Raw genomic sequence first — 24,940 nt, forward strand, 5'->3', positions numbered from 1 at the left:
AAATTAAATTAATCATATATCATTTCCAGAGGTAAATACAATTTTTGGGTTATGTCAAGTGGCTTTAACTTGGTTTGTTAAAATTTCTATTACAGATGTTGTTGACAGCTTTTAAACATGAATGCATGTAGTTAATTGGCATTTAGACTGAGCATAAATAATAACAATCAAACGAAATAGTATGGTAAGAAAATAAATAAATAGTACTTAAAATAAAATCTGTGTGGGTCATTGTTACCGCACACCATAAATTCGTCGTCTTTCTTCAGTGCTTCAACAGTCTTTAATAAACGCCATTCCCTATCCAGGTTATCGAAATATTTTTCTTCAATAACATTAAGAAAACATTTGGCAAGTGGCATTATACTGTGATTGTCATCTGATTTATACTTTTCTGGACTCAGCAAGGCTAAACCTTTTAGAACAGAGTCATTAAAATTTATTTGTTTTAAAACTTGGCTCCAAAATACAACATAGAAGGCCAAACAATTAACTTTCAATAGTGTTAACCTACATCACTTGGTCTAACTATGCTCTTATCTAATCCCATCAAAAAGAGCTTCCACTCTCGCTCCTAGATAAACTTTGCTTATGTCTAAAACTGGCCGTTGTCAGCTGTATTTTCTTTTTCAATTGGATTATTTGAAAAATATTGATGTTTCATGTAAGATTTCATTGTCAGTTTCATTTTATATCCCACCGATGAAACCAGAACATGAAAACGATATTAGTACATTGATAATCTAAATTTAAATTAATTATTACTGTCGACAGAATAAAAGCTAGGAACAAAAAATATGACTTAATTAATGCCGAACGACCGAATTGAGTTCCTGACCTGACTCGTCGTCGTCAACTGAAAAATTAGATTCCCTTCCACTCCTGTGTGTGTTTGAATAACACTTAATAATAAAACAATTTAGTGTAAACATAATATTATATTCAAGGCAAAAAACTCGAAAAAGTACTAGCTGGGGACACCCTGATTGTGTCTGAGAGTTGGCGTACTTATGTTGTTCTTCTCCTGGTCACGTTCCCTTTCCCCTCTAGCTACCGGCCAATGGCAGCGAGGGGGCGGGGCTAGCAGTGATTCTGACACACTTTTCTCTGATACGGTCTAATGACTATACGGTCAAGCGGTGTCGCCCCACTAGCGACCTTCCCCTACCCTGCTTCGGGTGCTGTTGTGTATAGCCTTTTGTAACAAAAAATTAATTAACTGATAATAAATACCACATTAAAATCAGTTGCATTTTTCAGAAGAAGTAAGCGGAAATAAAAACAAACGCGTACAGCGACACTGTTTTATAGATATTTTATAGAGATAAAAGCTTCCTTGAGTAGATAAACAAGAATAAATGGTAAATACACCTACACTACATAATTAAATCACTACACCCGTGCGAAGCAGGGCAGGATAGCTAGTAATTCCACAAAAAACGTTTCAGTAACAGTAAGTAGTAGGTTACTGACGAACAGTAGGTAGTAGGTTACTGAGAGTAACAGTAGGTAAGAAGCAACTTCTGCTGCTGCCCTGAAGATGGAGGCTGCAACGCACTCCGAAACGTCAGAAAGAACTTCCATTGTGACGCGGCTAGAACCCAGAAGACAAGAACATTTATTAAAATGTTTCTAGTTGATTTGATTACTTAATGTATTTAAGTAAATTCTTGCTTATTGCCATAATGTTCCTGATTTGTTATGAAGTCGCTTGAAGTCTCGATTATCAGTGACTCCGACATCTTATCATGTTTATCATCGGCCAAACATTATTACATTTGCAAGAGGAATTACCTCACAAAATGTGCCAGCCAATTTCAAACTTACCATACATAGTTTATCAAATACAGACACAAATGCAGACTTATTAGTACCTATAAATAAACACATGATCTTTATACAAGCATTCATTTTTCAATTATTGTTTTTATACATTCTAGATAAAATGGCTTCTTACATTAAGTACTGGTTGAAATACACTCAGCCGAGTTAACACTGATATTGCAATTATCTTTTATTTAAATGTAAATACGAATAATGTTAAAGGAATATATCGCACATATCTATCGAATATTGGATTATTTCATATATACAATTTTGAGACTGAATCTCTCCCCACACAGTGCTGAAATAGCAAGTTAGAACACATCAAACGTATACTTAGTGCAAAATGAAACCTTTCTTACACAGCAGAAACACTTTCCCAAAATGTACATGTTAATAATTTATGCAAAACTTGATACAACGATTTTATCTTTAGTGAAATTCTATCACATGCAATGTAGTAAGCACATAACTAATAAGTTACACTATCGCACTGAAAATGTATGTATGTAGTTAAGAACTGAACAATGCATAAAATGACATACCCAAAAACAATACAGCTATATCATGCGTTTGTACTAAAGAATCAAATGCAAACGTCTTGTAAAGTTCAGGTGAGTGTAACATGTGGTATATTTATAATGACTTACATGAGACGATTTCATTATGAATAGTGATAAATCATATTCAAAAACACAAATTTCTTCTTGTCTTCTTTGATTCGGGTTCATCATTGTTGGCAATAGCTTGTACACTTTTATTTCTTCTGGAATTTGATGGTTTCTTGACACTAAGTTTGTGTTGTCTTGCAGCAAATTCGTTCATAGCCTTCCTTTGTAATATAGTCAGGATCTCGTATGGGCAACGACCGCGGTCGTCGCGGGTCTACAAGTTCTGGCAGCATACAGTTTAAGTAAAACTTTGTCAATTGCTGATCCATTTGATCCTTCCAGAACAGATAATCTCTGTCAATACGTGTGGTTTTAATTCCATTTGGAGTCCAGAGCCCGAAGATGCAGTAATTACGCCTTGTCACATGAAGTTGCCCTTGAACTTGGTAGAAAAAATGGTGATTCTTATTAATGTCTTTAACAGTTTTTTTTGTCTCGAGATATGTTCCAAAATGTGCATTTCCTTTTAAGAATTAACTCATCAGGACTTAGAACTTCTGGCTTTACTCCAGAAGATGGACATTTTACTTCCACGATACGATCTCTTTCAATCAGTCCATCTGGGCTGGCCCCTAGAAATTGTATTTCTTCATCAACAAACAGTCCACATGCCTTTACTTGTACATCACAAGTCTCTTCCAGCTTTTTCACTACCTCTTTTTCGTGATCTCTAATCCATATCATAGCATCTGTATCGAAATCCTCATACAACAATGTAGCCACCAATTTTTGGCATGAAGTATGTGGTTTACGCCTACAAATAGTGCCAAAATTAGAAGCTGTCAACAATTTTCTCCTAGTTTATTTCCACAGGCCGCACTCCCTTTGTGAAAGGGTACCATTCTGCAGTTTCTAACGCTCTTCAAATGTAGAGGGTAAGGATTTAAAAAATCCTTCCTTAGCTAGGTTGTAACCTTCGTAAGTCATGTCTGGTTTTTGAGATTGGGGACTTTCAAAGGGAAACCTTGAGGATTTAGAGCTGTAGGTGGTAATCTTGCGCACATACTGGGTTATTAACATTTTGAGATTACAAGTGAATATAATGTCATATGTTGAGCGGACATAGGACTGAATTGTATATTTAGTTGTGAAGCCCTTTCATAGCAAACATTATATAAAAGCTATATTCAAGTTAAAATCTCTTAAATATGCTTTTATGGTATTAAAATGACATTAATTTGTGTAGCATAGGGTAGTAACATGTTATTATTATTGGTGACTGTAAGATATGGATGGACGCTGTGATAGTGTGAGTATGCGGAATTCCCCCGACCTCATATAAATATTTACTACACCTTCACGGTTGTACTGAAATAAGCTAAATGAGTATAGTTTCAGGTACATTGCGTATATATTACATTGATTTATAAGTTCTTTATTTATATTTAGCTCTCCGACTATTCCACGTTTTCCTTGTTTTTTTCGATGATGGACACAATGATTCAGCCACCTTGAAATAATTTTTTCTGTTTTGTTTTCAGATAGAATTCCTGAATAACTTTTCATTGAAAACCAAATTTTTTAACAGCCATTTGCTCTGATTTTTGTAATGACTCCCAACATAGATATTGGTGGAAAGTGTGTCTCATTTTGTACATGTACACATGAGCATGTGTGTGTTCCCTATCTCTCTCTAAAGCTATCATGTGTACATAATGGGAGTGCGTCGTTTGCCCTACAGGCGTTTGCCCTAAACGCATTTTCAAAGCAAATTCTCGCAGTCCTCATTCCAAACAGGCGTTTGCCCTAAAAGCGTTTGCCCTAAAGGCGTTTGTCCTAAAGTCGTTTGCCCTACAGGTGTTTGCCCTACAGGCGTTTGCCCTAAAGGCGTTTGCACAAAATGTTTGATAATCACATTCGGACCAAGCTCCGGCATTTGCCCTAAAGGCGTTTGCCCTAAAATAAGTTTTTCGACAGTCGTTTGCCCTACAGGCGTTTGCCCTACAGGCGTTTGCCCTACAGGCGTTTGCCCTAAAAGTTTGCGAATTTTCAATAATCCGAAAATAAATGCTTGCCGGCGTTTGCCCTACAGTCGTTTGCCCTAAAGGCATTTGCCCTAAAGTCGTTTGCCCTACAGGAGTTTGTCCTACGAACCTTTTCGAAGATAGATGTCCTTACGTTTGTCGCCCCTGTTGACAAATATTGGAACCATTCTCCAAATGAGTACAAAGTACAAAATTCAAAAATTAGATGGCAGCACATACGGTTTGCTTTCCCAAAGTTGAAGTCTAAGAATGCAGCTGGTAATTGAACCTTACAACAGATGGTGCGCCAATCTCAGTGACTGGATTGTGTTTTTTAAATCATTTTTGAACACAGAGGTTGATCATGTAATATGTTCCATGGTGGGGGGGGGGGGGGAGTGTTAACTAGCGAACCAATTAACTTAGTTTAATATTGCTGCTATATATAAAAACAAGCGTTAACGAAAGTAGCTTACAAAATTTTATTATCCTTGCCTGCTGGAATTTTCACTTAAAGTTGTCCTAAAAAACGATGACCCTAAAATAATTTAAGGCAGAGGATTATGCATATGCATTTATAAAAACATTTTTAGTGTTTAAAAGTTACTGTTAAAATAGCCTCCGAGACTTTCATGCCTATTTTCAATTTTTATATAATATGTGCCTAACTGAATCTGTCGTTTTATTAATATGTTTGTAGAATGCGGTGAAAATACTTCCATCGAGAGAGTGCATATTTTGCTAATTCGCCCAGATCATCTATAGCTTAACCCCTAATAAGTTTTATGGGAACAAGTGAAGTAGGTATAATAAAAGACTGATTTAATGTGTGACAGCCAATGAAATGTACAACTTTTCAAAATGCATTTAATCATATCATCCATATTGCCACAATATTTGAATGAATGTCATAGGTATGAGTGTAAACTAGGAACGATTTTGATATGTCGTGGAATGTACAATAATGAATTACGTAAAAGTATAATACACAAAGAAAGATCATTAAATATAACTCTGTTTCATATGCTAATGAATCAGCATATTCGCAAAAAAAAAGTGCAATTTTAGTTAACATATTTTCAAAACAATTAAACAAACAGAATTTACTGGAAAATATGTTATTCATAACTTAGTAGGAGCAAGTGACGTCTATTCACCATCACCTATGTTTAATAAATAAATACGTTATTTGTTATTTTTGTTTTGTCTCATTGCTATGTACATGCTGTGCTGAAAGACTATTACTTCTAGATTTCAATGACAGTTTTTCTTGAGCGCGCGGTGTATGCCATGTCTACGTGTCGTCTTTGAAATCGTACAAATGACTTGTAGTTTTTATTAGTTTAGTTTCATATTTTGACATGGTTAATGAATCAAAACAAAACATCAATTTGTATACAACCTCAGTACACATAACATGGTAATTGTATGGTTTCTCAGCCGTATTTATAGTTATATGCGATTACGTAATGGAAAAGGTGTTTTCGTGTATGCTGCTGAAAGAATTCACTCCTTAAAATTTTATTTATGTGCTATGTGATAAATGCCCCATTGTGATACTTATGTAGGCCCTACCCAGCAGCCTAGTATCGTGAGCTGGGGCGGTTTAGCATTGAGCTTGAAACCATTGTCAACAAATCCCACTCGCAGAAAGCAGTTTTTATTTCGTTCTTATTCATGGACACTATTACTAAAATTATTTATTACCGCGAATTGTAATTTTTTTATAAGTATACATAAAGGTTTTTAATTTTTTAATAAGACATTTTTTTGTGACAGATATCTCAAAGAAAACAAAACCAGTAATTCGGTAGAATTCTATACGAGCCTCGTTGCCAAATTTAATGGACGCAAAATAATAAATTACCTACACATAGACACAGCGTAAATGTTACATGGCAGGACAAGATTCAAGAAAGGTTTAGCTTGGGAGAAGAGTCCTTTAAAAAAAATGTCAGGTAGGAGCCCTGGTTCAATACACAAGAAAGTCATTCGTAAAAAGATTCGACACTGCACAACTCGGCGTAAACTGGCTTACCAAGAAGATAGTCGGATGAAACTAAAACGGCGTGAACTCCAATCGACTAAACCAAATGTTATCTATGGATCCTCATCAGGGCAAGCTACGGATGTACAAGGGTGTGATCTTCCTGAAAATGAACTATTAAGTAAGTGTGAACATTACATCGCGTCACTGCAAGTCACTTTGGAAGAAGGAAGGAATATTGTGTAACAAACAAATATGCATACAATCCCGCAAGGAAAGTCGTTCTGTGTGCGGTGGACTAAAGTCACATTATTATTATTGAGAAATACCATTACATATCTTCATTATTTTATTTTGGGAATATAAGTGGAATCCACTATGGGAATATGGGAAATATTAAGGATAAATTCAGGGTTTTCTTTCGCTTAAAACAGAGCGAACAGCCAACTCTGGAAAGGCAGCCCATCAGAATATTACGAACTGTATGCGTACAAAGAAAAACCTGAAAGGCGGCCTTTCCGATGGGGCACAATTCAGGGTTTTCTTTCGCTTAAAAGAAAGCGAACAGCCAACTCTGGAAAGGCAGCCCATCAGGATTTTACGAACTGTATGCGTACAAAGAAAAAACCTGAAAGGCGGCCTTTCCGATGGGGCACAATTCAGGGTTTTCTTTCGCTTAAAACAGAGCGAACAGCCAACTCTGGAAAGGCAACCCATCAGGATTTTACGAACTGTATGCGTACAAGGAAAAACCTGAAAGGCGGCCTTTCCGATGGGGCGAAATTCAGGGTTTTCTTTCGCTTAAAACAGAGCGAACAGCCAACTCTGGAAAGGCAGCCCATCAGGATTTTACGAACTGTATGCGTACAAGGAAAAATCTGAAAGGCGGCCTTTCTGATGGGGCGAAATTCAGGGTTTTCTTTCGCTTAAAACAGAGCGAACAGCCAACTCTGGAAAGGCAGCCCATCAGGATTATACAAACTGTATGCGTACAAGGAAAAAACCTGAAAGGCGGCCTTTCCGATGGGGCGAAATTCAGTGCCCACAACGATCTAACGAAAACTAAAAATTTCTGAAAGGGAGCCTTTCCGATGGGGCACAATTCAGGGTTTTCTTTCGCTTAAAACAAGGCGAACAGCCAACTCTGGAAAGGCAGCCCATCAGGATTTTACGGACTGTATGCGTACAAGGAAAAAACCTGAAAGGCGGCCTCTCCGATGGGGCACAATTCAGGGTTTTCTTTCGCTTAAAACAAGGCGAACAGCCAACTCTGGAAAGGCAGCCCATCAGGATTTTACGGACTGTATGCGTACAAGGAAAAAACCTGAAAGGCGGCCTTTCCGATGGGGCACAATTCAGGGTTTTCTTTCGCTTAAAGCAAAGCGAACAGCCAACTCTGGAAAGGCAGCCTATCAGGATTTAAATAATTGTGTGTGTGCTCGAAAAAATCTGAAAGGCGCCCTTTCCAATGGGGCGCAATTCAGCGTCCCCCATTCAAGACATCGGCTGCAGTAATTTACAGTTCTAACGATGTGAAGCAAACTGTTAAAAACGGTATCCAGAAACTCTGTCAAGAAGAGGTGGACTATGTCTGTAAAGGTTCTGGCTGGACTCTGTCTAGTATAAACCGATTGGAGCTAAGAATTAGTCATTTCACACCGCTGCGGAACTAAATGATTATAAGATTGCTGGCTTTCGTAAGTGATCCTGTAGTAGAATAGAAATTATGTAATAAATATTATGTTTGTAAAAGAACTTGCGGTGTTTAATTCCTCGAATCTGTTACTTTTATGTTAAATTGATGTTATATTTAATTTTTTTTGCATCATCCTAGATCGTACCAAGGACCTTGGTCGATCTAATTAATCAGTATATTGATCGGAAATTTATTTAATGATTTCTGAACTTTTTCCCGGATCTCTAGCATTAAAATTACACATTTCCAATATGGTGGTCTTGATGTCTGATAGGATGGTGGTCGTAGAGGATTTAGAGTCTCTTTACGAATGTTGAACATGGTTTATTTAAATTATTTTTTTTACATAAGATTAAACATTATTGCAACGATCGGGTATCGAACCGAGGACGGGAATCGATCGAATCAATATGTAAATTAATGAGTGATTTATTTAATGAATTTTGGAACTTTTCCCGAATTTCTAGCTAAATAATTACGGATTTTCAAGATGGCGGCCAAGTGACAAGATGGCGGGTGTCACAGTAATAAATGATTACTGCACTCTAGTGGGTAAGAATTAAACTAGCATGGTGTCAGCGCACTCTAGCCGACGATACAATGATGTTGGCTTCCAGCATCGAAGACAAGATGGCGGACATGACGTCATACTACCTGATGGTATATGTGCATTGGTAAAAGTGGTGGGGGTCAGTCTGCCAGCAGCCACCTAGGGGGAAGGATCTGTCGTCATTTTTAATTTTTTTTGCACCCACCGGGTTCGAACCGCGGACTCCGAGCTCCGTGTCGTTAATGTATGCTTTTTAAATATTTTTTATTAAAATTTTATTATTTGAATTTTTTTATAATTTTTAAAAAAAAATTCATTAAAATCGGATAGTAAATGAAGATTTTAAAGATGGCGACCGTAACTAAAATTGCAACGGTGGCGACATAATCCAAGATGGCGGTCATGGTATCCTTATTCCTAGAAATGGCTTAACTGAGGCTTGAGTTAAGGATGCTTAAGCCAGTTTTAGGAATTTTCAGCCGCTGGGATTTTTAAGGACTAAAAACGGGAATTTTTCCCTCGAAACGGGAAATTTTTCCCTCGAAATGAGAAATTTTTAATTTGTGGAATTTTTTGAAATTTTTTGGCGGAACTTTTTTCCACAGAAATGGAAATTTTGGCGATTTTTGAGGAATTTTGGGGCAAATTTTGCCCAATTTTGGCGGATTTTGAGGATCAAATTCAAGGTCAAGGTCAAAGGTCAAGGTCACAACCATCCAAGATGGCCGCCGTGACGTCACAATCCAAGATGGCGGAGTCGGCACCAAGCACCACCGCCTGAGGCCTGATCTAGTATGCCCTATTATATACTACTTCCATGGCTAGTGTTTATTGAATAAAATTTAAAAAAAAAAAATATCCATTCATTAAAATAAAATAAGCTGGCAACCTCTCTCAAAAAACAAAACGTGTACTTTCCAGTGTGGTAGATATTTGATGCCGTTTATTGAAATATTAGACACAGTTGATTTTAATGAATTTGTAGATCTTATTATTTTTGTTGTATTATATTTTGTTTTAATTTACCATTTCTTTTTAAAGTTATATTTCTTTAGGCGCGTTATAAAAAAAGATGAGTGAATTTTTACGATGCGCGCGCAACATACACCGAAATTTTCACAGGATGAAAAAAAAGGTACATAAAAATTATATATGTGCTTTTAAATATTATCTTTGAAAGATTTGTGCAATGGGAGTGCATGACTTGATGTAGGCTTTTGGACATACGCCATTGCTAAGCACATGTATGTCTGTAGAAGAAAACTACAAAAAACACAAATTAAGCAAAAAATTGCTGTTGTCAGGATATAAACACCACACAATACTCCACAACAGGAATATTGTCAACAAACAAAGAAAAAACAAAGAAAAATGGACTAACAGAACGGAAAAAAAACCACGAATGATGACAGCACAAAAATACCGAACCCAAAAAATTCAGCACAACAGTTGAAACGAGACAAAAATACACAGCAAAACGAAAAGACAAAAACACAGTAAAACTAAAAGACGAAAACAAACACAATAGTTTTCCATAAAACAGAAGAGAACGAAAAAAAAAATGATGACAGCACAAAAAATTTAACCCAAAAAAAATTCAGCACAACAGTCAAAACGAGACAAAGCACGACAAAACGAAAAGACTAAACAAACACAACTGTTTTATTAAACAGAAATAAGCGACGTTTCGGGAACTGCTATCTGCTCCCTTCCTTATGTCATCATTTGTGTTTTTTTTTTTCGTTCTCTACTATTAGCTGGAAACTAACGATTTTTGTTTTAGAGGCTAAAAACAATTTGGAGATAATTTTCACGGGATTTTATTTATTTTTAATGTGTGACTATAAACCGAAATGAGATGTTAAAAAAAATTAAGTTATCAAAAGGGCTAAAGAAAATTAAATTCACGGGACTTCCAGATTCGTTGTTGTTTACTTCGGAACTTTTACGTGATTTTCTTGACAAGTCCTTAAGTTTTTTTTTTTTTTAAGTTTTTTTCGTGACTTTAGTGATACTCCTTACTTTATCACACACTTGTCTCACTAAACGTGTCTCAAATTTGAACGGTTCACAAAAGTAGTGCAAATGGCTTACGTATACTTCTGCTACGGTATTTGTAAACGTCTTAACGTGTTTTTTTACATAAGTTACATGAGATACACTATGTCGTGAAATTTCTAGGCGAATTTTTGACCCTTAAACGTTTTTTTTTTTTGCATGTGTTGAACTAATACTTCTATTAGTGGAAGTTTTTGTGTTAAAAAAAAACTATAATGACCCGACGTATAGTGCATATATTTTTGCATGTATTTCAAATAAAATTCTTGCAGACCAAAATCCTATTGTTTATTTCATGACTTCAAATAATAGCTGGTCAAAATTATAACTAGAGTACATCTAAGAACAAAAATGATATTCTATTAAATCCGGCAAACTAATTAGTGCTAGATAATGTATATGAAATGATTGAACTATTGTTTTCTGCTATTTATTATTATATAAAATATTATATAACAAATTAAACTTATTGCCTGTCTCAGAGAATTTATAAACTAGGTTTGTATCATTGGTAGACTTCAATTATTTTATTTATGTTAGTTCTTGCAAATACATCGCGTCTAATTCGTAGGCCTATTAATGCCACATCACTTAAAATATTTTATAAAATGCTTGACGCTCACAGTTTTAAAACTGCAATATGGTAATTTTCAAATATTTAAAATCTACATGATTGTTTTAGAAGATATATAGCTAGGGAAAGAAAAATTAAAAAAAAAAATAATTATCGTAATTTATATTCAGTAAGACATGTTATATTTACTTTATGAAAAATTTGGGCGAAACCAGTTTAACCAACTTTTATGTGATCAGATGGCTCGAAGTGTTCAGTCAGCATTGAAGTCACATACCAAGTCATTCATTCAATTTTTGTATCCTTCCACCAGATGTGTAAATAACCTATCTATGGAACTAGTGAAAAGTAGGCATGCCTCAAAACAAAGTGAAAAAAAAATTAAACATGCCAATTTCACGGGATATCAGTAGTTGATAACATTCTGCTATTCACGAATCGTTGGATCGGGAGACGTCTTTGCCTGGAATGCTGTCGGATTAGCTGGGAGTTATTTCCCTAAACAACGCTTGTCACATACGAAATATTGAAATAAGAAATATAAATACGAATTATTAAAATATTTTAAACTCTGGGTCATGATTTTATTCAAATATTTCAGGGAAATTTTTTTTGGTTTGTATTGTTTGAGATTTTTATGCACGAGAGAGCACTTAGATGGTATTTTTAAAAAATACCATTTTGAATATTATATAGTCATTTCAGTGGTACACAGCAGTAAATTAAAACATTTAAGTATAGGGATACTTAAACATTGGTTTAGACAGATTGTATTTTGCTGAAACAATATTTAACTATTAATATTAAAAATTTGCCTTTATTAATGCAGAGATCCACATTACTGTATTTTCAAAGACAATGACACGTATGAAAGTAAAGTTACAGTTTTATTCATTCTTCAAAATTGTATAAAATACCAAACGCTTATGATTTCAGGGGAAAAACTATTATTTTTATCAGCCATACTCAATTCATTTCAGACATTCTATTAAATTATATACTTTGTTTTGCCGTAGCCGTGTTTTGAAAGATAAACGACAGAAAAAAAAAGTATGGCCTGAAACTAAGTATATCAAGACGGCGTCTTTCGGTTACTATCCTTCCCTTAAAGTGTTAGAAGTAGGAGTGAAAATGATAGCCTGTTTCTTGAAGGTGAAGGAAAGTAAGGTCGACCTACATTCGAGGTGGCCTATAATCGGATCAATACGGTAGTTACGAGGCGCCTATTCGCCGGGGCCACGGGATTGGCCTCCGACCCAGCCTCGTAGGTGGCTTGTGATGTGACGTCATCACTGTCGCTGACGTAATGGCCCTCGTCCGCGAGAAGCCTACGCTTCACTGACCCCCGATCAGTCTCCGAACATAAGCGAGTATCGCAGCTCACCCGAGCATCTTCGCGTCAGAATATATTTTTTATTTTTAATTTTTACGATATTCAAGCCATGTTTAAGAATATTTTTAATGTTATTTACTTTTCCTAGCTAACATTTCAAGTTCTATTAAGATCACCTTCACAAGTGAAATCCTATCCTCCAGGGGGAGGGGAGGAAACTAAACAACAAACCAATTTTTACGAAAATATTAGTACTTTAAAATTTTTTTAAGAATTATTTTTGCAAATTACCTCAAATCACCAACCTTCCAATCTAGTTACAAACACCCATACGTGGGTAAAGTAGATGAGTCACCCGAAATCGAACGCTTGATAAACTTGCCTATTTCTCGTAGTGGCCTCAAATATACGAAAACCTATTAACTCTTTATAATGGCACATGCGCAAACCGTTACCCTACCCAAACAGGGTGAGTCTGAATTCGACTGGAAAAAAAAACTTCGGCCACAGATTCATCACGACAAAGTAAGTTGTAAACGTCATTATGACTTAATGGTCTAAAGCGCTTCCCGAGGCTGTCGTGTGACTTTGAAGTTGGGCTGAATAACATTTTTACTGCAATTAATAGAGCAAGTATTTAGGAGAGAACACCAAGAGCCCTTTCACACGGGCAACTGAGTTGCCGGCGATCGGTTGCTCACGAGTTCCCGAGATCTGGCAACTGTAGTTGCCACGCCGGAAATTTTTCAACGATAGTTGCCCGACTGCTGAGGAGATCTCAGTCGATGAGAAGCCTAAGATGTCCATCAAGTTCTGTCCCTGCCCGAACACGCCCGAATATTCACCTTGAAACCCGCCTTCCGGTCAAATTGGAAGGGAGGTCCCGTCCCCGACTCACCCTGGGTAACTATCAATACCAAAAACGAAAAAAGGTAATTCACACAAAGTCGCACCCGGGCGGTCGAGCTAAAAAAAAAAAACGGTAAATACTACAAAAATATATAGCAAGACTTTGGCTCATTTCAACAATCAACATTTTATTATAATTTCCATCCTAAAAACATCCAAAATACCTATATAATCTGAAAATACAAATACTATAAAAATACTATAAAAATAAATAAAATTAATTATAAAATTTCCAAAAAAAGAGTCCTACTGGGAGCCGGGTTTATTTACGTGCACAATCATTAAAATCTGCAGGTCTTGCTTTCCAAGAATCAAACAGCTGATGCGCGTGACCTTCAGAAAATACGTAGCATTAGTTCAGTCAAGTGCGCCAGGCAAAAAAGTCACTCAATCGCAAAGAGGCGGTTGCAGTAAAAATGTTTTTTACTTCAGAGGGCATATCTCGCAGGTAGACGTAATTTAAAAAAAAAAAATCTGGTAAATATTTACAATCGCGGTAGATGCCAAAAAAAATGCTAAAAATCTGAAAATACTTTTATTCTGTGCCCTTTCACTTCCTCTTTTCAAAACAACCGGCGGAGGTAAGAAATTCCAAATACTTTAGGAGATATCGAATTTTTTAATTTCATCATATGTAGAGTCGCGGTAGATGCCAAAAAAAATGCTAAAAATCTGAAAATACTTTTATTCTGTGCTCTTTCACTTCCTCTTTTCAAATCAACCGGCGGAGGTAAGAAATTCCAAATACTTTAGGAGATATCGAATTTTTAAATTTTCATCACAATACCTGTGAATTCAGGCGGCCACCATTGTTTCTTGTTTACGAGACGAGTATGATTTTTTTTCCGCGACGTAGGTGAACGACTACATTGTTGCTTGTTTAGGAGTATCTATTAAAATCTGAAAATACTTTTATTATAGTTATGTTATGTTAGGTTAGCTACATTAAAACACTTTAAAACACTATGGACGGTTAGTTAGGTTAGTATAGCTACATTAAAATAAACAGAGAAATATAAATATTAATAAATAAAACCGAGGTTGGCCGAAGGTAAATGGTTCGGGTGTAATCGGGAATGGCAGAACTTTATGTGCGTCTTGAATTACCGTTCGTGAATGCCTAATTAATTAAAATGGTCGATTATGTCAGGTCAGTTACATTATTAATACTTTCAAACTAAGCAGACATTAAAAATAATATAAATTAATTTTAATGGTTGTTTAGTTTTAAAGTATTTATAATGTAGCTGACCTGATCTAACAAACCGGGACAAAGGATGAACGGTAGGAACTCACGTAATTTTTTTACTTATTACTTGCGCAACAAATAAAACATTAAAATTTGAAACGTTAAAAACTCAGATACGTTAGAGGCGGGTACATTCCTTTGCCATTAGTAGAAAATGATGTAGTCGTTCTACCTACGTCGCGAAAATAAAAAATCATAAACGTAAACAAGCAACAATGGTCGGTTCACCTACGCGGAAAAAAATCATGCTCGTCTCGTAAACAAGAAACAATGGTGGCCGCCTGAATTCACAGGTATTGTGATGAAAATCTAAAAATTCGATATCTCCTAAAGTATTTGGAATTTCTTATCTCCGCCGGTTTTAATGTAAAGAGGAAGTGAAAGAGCATATAATAAAAGTAATTTCAGATTTTTAGAATTATTTTTCGCAAATACCGCTACTCTACATGTTCTACATGTTCAAAATTTAAACATTCCATATCTCCTAAAGTATTTGGAATTTCTCATCTCCGCCGGTTGATTTGAAAAGAGGAAGTGAAAGAGCATAGAATAAAAGTATTTTCGGATTTTTAGCATTTTTTTTGGCATCTACCGCGATTGTAAATATTTACCAAAAATCTCTTCAGGGCATAACATCAAATTCTACACTCCACCTTATCATACTCCAGCCAAGGAGCATTGATCCATTTTATACAACGGCAAAGTCTAATCCATATGCTTGCACCGTTATACGCAGTTCATAAAAAAAGTTCGCCTCACAAAACTATGCTTCTTTTTAATAACAAATCTTGATCCACAACCCGCTATTGCCAAAGCTACGTGTCGCCTCTTTACCTTAGCGTAGCTTACGAATATCTTGCCGCTGAAGACGCCTCTCGGTCAGGCAAGGCACCATCTCAGCAGGCCCCGGTGAGGACTGGCCGGTGCAGAGTCGAAAAGGCCGTATCTCCTGCCTCGCAACACACGTCCAGTCGCGGCGACTCCAAAAAACCAACAGACCGCGGCGCACAGTTCCGTCCGACTCCGCCGGCACACGACCGCTCATGACGTCCTCGATGCATCGCATCCGCGCTCCCAGTAGCCGGCCATGAAAACACAATCGATATGTAAATATATAGAATAACAATAACACTAGAAAGACACCAAATCAGAATAAAACTATAAAAGAAAAAATCACAATAATTAAATAATTAACCAGAATAACACTAAATAAAATTTAAGAAACAGAAATCATTTAAAAAAGGAAATAATTCATAAAATCAATAATGAGTAAAATAAATCAATTACATAAATGTGGCCTGGGGGCCACAACCTTCGGCCAACCCCGGGATATGTAATATTTTTGCGCAGGAAAAATGAACTTAAATATTAAAAGTGGTCGGTTAGGTTAGCTACATTAAAACACTTTGAAGTACTATGGACGGTTATTTAGGTTAGTATAGTTACATTAAAATAAACAGAGAAATATAAATATATAAAAATAAACCTGAGATTGGCCAAAGGTGAATATCCGGGCGTATTCGGGCAGGGACAGAACTTGATGTACATCTTCGGCTTCCCCCAATCGATATTGCCCAGTGTCCAACTGTTCGCTGAAGTAAGCACATCACTCTGGCGCTGTGGACATCGAGGCCAATTTGATCGCACTGATAGTGGGGGAATGTACCCGCAGGAAGAAAAATAAATCAAGCTAAAGAAAGTTACTGACGCACCCTATCATTGCTGCCAGACTGACGGAAGGCGTTATCTCTATCTTATTTCCTCAACTTTTAAACGACGATAATTTTTTTTTACCACTTAAGAATGTCATTAGCATTGTTCAAAGGACTGCGTCAGATTTTGAAGAGTGATTTTGAAGTAGAAGATACCAATATCCGTCGATGTGTACCTCTTGAGAAACGAGTTCCAGTCACTCTCATGTATTTATTAAATGAATGTTATGACACTAGAAAATTACTAGACAAATGTGCAAAATCTAATGAACAAAAGTTATTTTGGAATAATGTTATGATTAACTAAATATATCAATTATAATACCAATAAACTTAATCGTTAATTTATTTTGTATTAGACACATCATTTCTCTGACATTATTTATCACAATGTAGTGGTATAAAGATGAAAAATAAGTAAGAAAACAAAAATGTAAAACATGTTTGGTAAGAAGAAAGGTAACTGAGTTTTTTTTTTAACTCATAAGAAAAATTTTAATTCAAAATATTGTGAAATTAAACAAGGTGTAATTAAGAAATTATTGACTAAATAGAGGTAAAATGCCCGAGTCTTCATAATATACAGATGATCGGCTGTTTCTATAAATGTACAGTTTGATTCTGGTAATTTTTAGTCTGTGTAGTTACTGTCAGTTTCAAATTGGTTGAATGTTACTGTGTAATGGAAATGAGTGGACGTTATGAAGCATTGTACAGATAGTTATGATGACATTGGGCTGGGAAAGATGGATTTTTGTTTTCCGAAAGAGAGTTATGTGTGTTGTGCTTTTCTAAAATCTTTATTCTTTATGATTTAGCCAACAATTTTCTCTCTTTAAGAATACTCTTGGGATCAGCGTGCAAAGATACAAGAAACAATCTGTCTTCGTCTTCATCTGACTTCTCTATAGTACGTTGTCTGAGAGATTCTTTCAGTGTTTCGTTCAGCTTTTTTCAATAGGTCAGTCGTTTTAATTTTTTTTAAAGATGTCTTTGGGAATCCTGTTCATTGCTAAATCTGCTTCTACAAAAATAATGATATCTTCATCTCTTCCGAGGCTTGACTCAGTACTGAAACAAAATTTGTAACACTCTTCAGCTCCATAAAACATGTATTTTGTAATCCAAATACTAAACTCTATAGTTAAGAAAAATTTTTAAATTGTGTGCTTACATGAATTATTCTTGCGTGGGTAGCAGAAAGCTAAGCATGTCATAATATACATACTCCTTTCTATTGGACGCTCCATCTCCAGATTTCGTGTTTTTTTACTTATTAACTTCTCGGTTGAAGTAAGTGCGAAGGCTTTCCCATTCTTTTTTTTTTTTTTGTAGTTCCTCACCTAAAAACAAAAAGAAAATTATCGATTTTTAAGGGGGAAAATACGATTCGAATACTGTGATACATATTTAAATTGTTGATTAAAAAAATAGTAAAACTTTTAAACTCTTCCTTTAAAATTATTATCTTTGAAAGATTTGTGCAATGGGAGTGCATGACTTGATGTAAGTTTTTGGACATACGCCATTGCTAAGAACTTTTTCTGTTTTTATTTTTTAATTTTTTTTAGTTTTTCTTCAACAGAAAAAGTTCTTAGCAATGGCGTATGTCCAAAAACTTACATCAACTCTTCCTTTAAAGTATAACCTAAATGATAACTACTTATAAGAACAATTTAAATCTAGAATAACTTTTTGTAATTTAGCTTATAATTTAGTAGGTACCTATAACCTAAGCTGATAACATTTTTTTTATTTAGAGATATCTGGCAACAGGATGTACCTTAACTGATTTGCAATACTCCTACCGGATTGGGATATTGACACTCAGTCAAATTATTCAAGGTATTTGCAAGAAGATTTGTTTGCTTTGAAAGAAATTTGTATCCCAGCTTTACCACGGACAAGTGAATGAAATTTCAGTTGACTTTACGAACAATGCGGACTTTCCCGATTGCTTGGGAGCAAAAGATGGCAAATATATAAGAATAATTAAGCCTGAGCACAGTGGTTCTTTGTTCTACAATTATAAAAAAATTCAATGTTTTGCTCGCTGTGTGTGACAGTAGACATAATTTTACATAGGTTGATATAGGGTCATGTAGAAGAAATGCAGACTTTTTTCTTTCAAATTCTACCTTAAATAGTGCATTGAAATCAAGTTCAATCATACTTCCTGAACCCTCTTATCTTGGCAGTGCTTCAGGGATGAAATCTCCTTTTGTTTTGGTAGGAGATGAAGTTTTTTGACTGTATAAACATATAATGCGCCCTTATGGGGTAAAAAATCTGACAGTGAAGAAAAGGGTTTTCAGTTATCGGTTATCCAGATCACGAAGGTATGTAGAGTGCACATTTGGAATTTTGTACAACAAATGGAGAATAATCCATACACCGTTCAATTTAAATATTTAATTTGCTATTGACTTTATCAAAACTTCCTTAATACTGCACAATTTCGTCCGCACAAGGGATGGATTTTATCTACGAAGACACTACACAATTAATGATAGACAGAAACCAAAACAAATTCACGAAATATTTGCAGACTATTTTATTGGCGATGGAAATCTCGAACGGCAGTTTAATAGAATTTAGATATTCATGGACATGTTGTCGGAAATTATCAGAACTGACAAATATTTTTTTGTTCCTCAAATGATTATGGATTCATAAAATTTATTCACAATTATGTGTAATTTATTTATATATATTAAATAAATATAAAGCTGAAGGTACTTACTTTTAGTTTATTTAGATTCTGACGATAAATTCTCGAACACTTCAACATTTTTATTACAAATCTCGTAACACACATTCTTTTCACAAGTTTACTAGCGTAATCAACGTTAACACTTCCCACAGAGCTGGCCACTCATGACCAACTCAGTGAATGTCTTGGTATCAAACTCAGCACACATGTTTTGCAGTGCAAAAGTAGGAAAGTTGACGAGCCACAGTTGCCCGTGTGAAAGCTCTCACTGAACTGAGCGTACCAGTGGTTGACGGCGGTGGCGGGCGACTGACGGGGAGGGCAACTGCGAGCAACTATCGCTCGAGAGTTGCCCGGTAGTTGACGAGCCACAGTTGCCCATGTGAACGCTCGCAGGAAGTCCACATCAAGACAACGACTCAGCGGTTGACAGCGACTCGCCCGCCTCTCAGTTGCCGGAGATCGAGTTGCCCGTGTGAAAGGGCTCTTAGGGTCTGAATATTGTTTAATTGATGAAAGTTATACAACCACCGCGAATTTTGTTACTCGAACAAAATTATTTCATTAAAATAATTGGGAGTAGTTACGTGCCACATGTGGAATATAAACTTGTTACTCCCAATTATTTCAATGAAATAATTTCACCACAGTGACCAAATTTCCAGTGGTTGTATAACTTCGATAAATAAACATATTTAAGAAGCTCAAGTGTTCCATCTTAAATACTTTCTCTATTATTTACAATAAAATTGTTGTTCAGCTACATCTTCAAAGATGCATGCTTGGGAAAAACTTTAGACCATAAGACGTATAGATGTGTTCAACTCATTTTTACGTGAAGAAACTGCTGCCAAAGTTTGTCGGTCGAATTCAGACTTACACTGCACGTACACTATATACACTGTATAAACACTATGATTACACTAAACTTGGTTTATATTTTATAACGTTTCAAATTATTCCCTATTTTCGTTACACCCTACTTTTCACATTGACATTCCGATTTATTAAACAAAATTTTCTGCAATAATGTTATTCATGTAACATAACTTACCTAATATATATTTTAATTTAAAACAAAAAAATAATAAATAGCCGAAGATACACGAACACGGATTAGTTGGGAGTCAGACTGTGCCTGAGGGCGGAAACATATCTCAATACCTGAAACGTCGCCACTGTTGTCTTAGGAAGCCTACTGTATTCTGATAAGCATTATACCAGGAATAATTATTTAGTTACATAGATAAAACAATACTCATATAATACTATTTAACAATTCTGATTTACACAAGTAATTAAATAATACATACTTGAAAGAACATCATTTTCTTGCGAATATGACCCGTAGCGCGGTGCACAACAATAAGCTCAAACCCCATTGTGTTGCCCTCTACCCAAATACTCCCTTACTATATGCCAGCAAGTCTGGGTGGCGTCAGGCGCAGGCGGGTCCCTACCGCCGCGACCCGCCTATCCCTGCAGCATGGCAGGGTTCAACCTGAGCCACACGCCACCACGTGGAGCCCGCTAAAGGGAACGAGACCCGACGAGTTTTCTGTACCATCCGCAACCTATTCTCCGTCCTTTTCGCCTCAGAAATCAACTGTGTTCGGCTAGCTAGCAGCCTGGCGGGAAACGACGAAAGTCGCCCCCAAAACAACCAGCTACACCCAAATCAATGCGGACAGAAATGACCAATTGCCCAACCCCCGCATGGTAGACTCTTTTCTACTCTGTCCAACTCTTCATCCTTCTGTTTCCCGTAACCAACCTGCACGCATAATGCACGACTTTTGCACCCCGCATGAATGAGCCCAGGGTTTTCCCTGTGTCTATGCAGCTTTTACCTGGGTCCAATTAATCTAGTTTTAGTCTAGGATAGTTAGTGAAGGGAGTTAGTCATGGCACAATCGCAGCCATGGCTGGCCAATCCCTTCCTAGCACATGATGCATGCTACCTCTCTTGTATGGTTAACAACCTGCAAGATTAGAGCGCATAAGCTTCGGCATGAGACGCGATTAGAGTCTTCCATACCCAGACCTCTCCCGCAAACACATAGCTTTAAGTTAGGTTAGGAAAAAATATCGACTGTAGTAGCCAGCCCATGCGCACGAGCCCCCGGTACCGCAACCCAGGATTGCGCAAGGAACTTCAATGTTTGCCGTAAGGCCCAAGTTCCCAACCGCCGCATGGTTGGACCTTTCTGCCCCACCCAACTCTTCTTATCTGTACATTCTTCCCCTTGTCCAGTAGTTACCTGCTTGCTCAATGAAAGTTAATTGATCCCCGCATGACCCGGCCCATGGTTTTTTCCAATGTCTATGGAGATTTTACCTGGGTCATATTAACTAGCTTTAAAGCTAGGGCGACCAATGGGGTGTCATATATGGCATCAAATAGCTGTTACGACTGGCCAATAAAAAACCCCAGTAGCACAAGATGCACGCGACCTTTTCACGCGCGGTTTAAACCCAATATGAGTAGAGTGTATAGGCTTTAAGCCTGAGACACACTTATGTAGGTCCTCACCTAACACACTTTAGATTTAACTTAGACTAGGAAAAATAAAATAAAATTGGTTGTCTGTAAAGTCAGTTTACGGACGATAGTTTAACGTGAGAACGTCATGACAAAACATTGATTAATGATTGCATACTTTTATGAATAAAATTGAATCATTTTTATTGAATTATCACTATTTTGTATGGATACAAAGAAGGAGTGATATGAAATTTACAATTTAATTGATAAATTTACTTTTATTTGCACTCATTAATTCAAATATGTTTATTACTTTAACGAAGACATTATTTTAACTATAAATTTTATACATGTTTGCTATTTAACTTCTTCTAATCTGTGTTATTCTGTTAAGGATAGGACAATGATAGGACAAGTAGAAAACGAATGGGAGTGTTTCATGTTTAATGTGCCTCGAAACAGTCAAATCGATGGTTGTTCCAATCGAGTGGAAGAGAGATAGATGCGGCGCAAGCGTACAATGAGCGTAACGGGACACAGCGTAACGGGACAATGTGCGTAACGGGACACTTTTTCGTGCGTGCAGCCGGCGTCCATCGATTTATTAGACGTTGTCACGTCAATAAATATTTACAACAATGTTTTCGCGATATTGCTTCCATTAAAATTCGGCCACGAAATTTCACTCCCACCGCGCCCAAAGAAGTTACGTTACAGGGTGGAGTGAGGCGAGCGGTAGGTGACAGCAGTTGCGCGCTCTGGCGGACGGGAATGCAGCGCAGCGTGGTGTCTCTGGGGCGAGGGGTAGATGCTGCCCCGGGCCTGATAGCGCCGCAATCACGCGGTCCGCCGCGCGCGGCGACGCTGACGGTGAAATACTGCGGCGGCCCGCGCCCCTGGCCCGCGCCCCTGTGAGCTGCCGCCAGTGTTACTGCTGCCGGGCTTCCCTCGCCAAACATTCCATTACACTTCTGTCTGGCGCCTTCTCTCACACTCTACCACGAGACACGAACAACGCGTGACAAGTTATATCTGGGACTCAAACATTAAATCACAGAGTTAAAGCAATTACTGGTGAATTTAAAATTGAAGCTTAGTACTAGAATAAATCACGCAAGGATATTAAATGAATTGTAAAAAAAAATTAAGTACTTACCTAAGATATATATATATATGTTTTTTAATAGATAAATATTATTATATAGTTAATATTATTGTTATACTGTCGTTCCCTCACACACTCGCGCACACACATTCTTTCATTATTCCGTTGGTTACATGTTTGTGAATTAGGAGGGTAATTTTTTTTTTTAATATTTGTTTTCGATATCTTGGTAGACAGTTGCCCAGTTTATTACAATGCCTTGAAACAACTGAGGAACACTGCCATGCAAGACGAATTTCCTTCTCCTTGATGTCTAGCGAAGACCACCTCTTAAGATCGCGAGTGTGCATTCCGCATTCCACATGAAAGAGCAACTGTCTGTACAACATATATAAAAAAAGAATCGTTACTCAGGCTTTTACAATACCTATAAACAGTTTAGAAAAACTGTCGTGCAAGACGAAATTACTTCTACTTGATGTCCAGTGAAGCCCTCTTTCTCTTGCGATCGTGAGTGAGCATCCTGCATCCCGCATCCCTCATAAAAAAAATAATATTTACCTCAACAGAATGTATGACGACATCTGTTGGCAAGAAACGGGACTACTTACAAGTTCTTTTGCCCTCGCTGCTGAATGGAGCTACTGTAGCCAGTTGGAGCCTTGTAGACTCGTAGCCTCGTTATCTAGTATTCTTGTAACCTCGTAACCATGTAGTCTCGTAGCCAGTTGGAGCCTTGTAGCCATTTAACCTTGTATTCATGTTGTCTCGTAGCCACACAGTTTTGTAGATTCGTAGATCTGTAGCCTTGTAGTCTCATGTTCTTGTAGTCTTGTAGTCTCGTAGACTCATAGTTTCGTTTCCTTGTAGCCTTGTAGCCAAATGTCGTTGGCGCTGTTGGACCGTTACGCTGTGTCCCGTTTCGCTCATTGTACGCTTGCGCCGCATCTATCTCTCTTCCACTCGATTGGAACAACCATCGATTTGACTTTTTCGAGGCACATTAAACTTGAAACACGCCCATTCGTTTCCTACTTTTTCTATCATCGTCCTATCCTTAACAGAATAACACAGATTGGAAGACGTTAAATAGCAAACATGTATAATAGTTATAGTTAAAATAATCTCTTCGTTAAAGTAATAAACATATTTGAATTAATGAGTGCAAATAAAATTATATTTATCAATTAAATTGTAGATTTCATTTCACTCCTTCTTTGTATCCATACAAAATAGTAAAAATTCAAAAAAAAATTATTCAATTTTATTCATAAAAGTATGCAATGATTTCATCAATGTTTTGTTATGACGTTGTCACGTTAAACTATCGTCCGTAAACCGACTTTACAGACAACCAATTTTTTTTATTTAATGATCGCAGAGCCAAGTATTCGACCGTTTATTGACTCAGTTTGGACGACGTTATTAACTTAATTACACTATAATTTTACCAGTGACATATTTTTGACCATATTCAGTCGATACATGTTCACACACATTCCTTAGCCGGACCTACAAAGACTAAATAGTGATGGGTTTCCAATCTACTTTCGCCTGGAGAAAAAAAAATGAAAACACTCGGCGATAATGCGCACCCCAGACCAATACGCTCGCAAATCAGAAACTGCATTCGAGCCACATTGGTAGTGATAAAACATTTTGCCGAAACCCGGGATCGAACCAGGGACCTTTAGATCTTCAGTCTAACGCTCTCCCAGCTGAGCTATTTCGGCTGCTTGAAGTTATTGGTTTGTTAACTTAGTCAAATATATGCCCTTTTCTAAATATTTCCAGCAGAAATAGATACTTCGAAATCTACCTACGCCTGTAGGTTGCGCTGAAAGAGATTTTTTTTAGAAGGGGATGTTTTCGGAACAATGTTTAGACAGGTAACTTTCGGCTAAGAATCCTGAAAGCTCTAGCACTCAAATTTCAAAGTTGCCATGTGCAAAAACATTTCACCTGGAAACTGGGAACACCGGTGAGCGTCACTCTTATAGTTCTGCATCACTACTATAAATTCAAACAATAATACTATAAACTAATACCGGAAAGCTCTAAACATATAGGCGATAGTGTAAAAATTAACTTAATGGCAAGAGCTGTAAAT

General features: G+C 36.7%; 1 non-coding gene across 1 annotated transcript; it reads right to left on the reverse strand.

Moving 5' to 3' along the window:
- Window positions 1-24,490: 24,490 nt before the first annotated feature.
- Trnaf-gaa (transfer RNA phenylalanine (anticodon GAA)) lies at window positions 24,491-24,563 on the reverse strand. Its single transcript has one exon. It is a non-coding gene; the product is annotated as a tRNA-Phe (tRNA).
- Window positions 24,564-24,940: the final 377 nt, after the last annotated feature.

This window comes from Bacillus rossius, chromosome 5 (assembly GCF_032445375.1).
Source record: "Bacillus rossius redtenbacheri isolate Brsri chromosome 5, Brsri_v3, whole genome shotgun sequence".
Classification (NCBI taxonomy): domain Eukaryota; kingdom Metazoa; phylum Arthropoda; class Insecta; order Phasmatodea; family Bacillidae; genus Bacillus; species Bacillus rossius.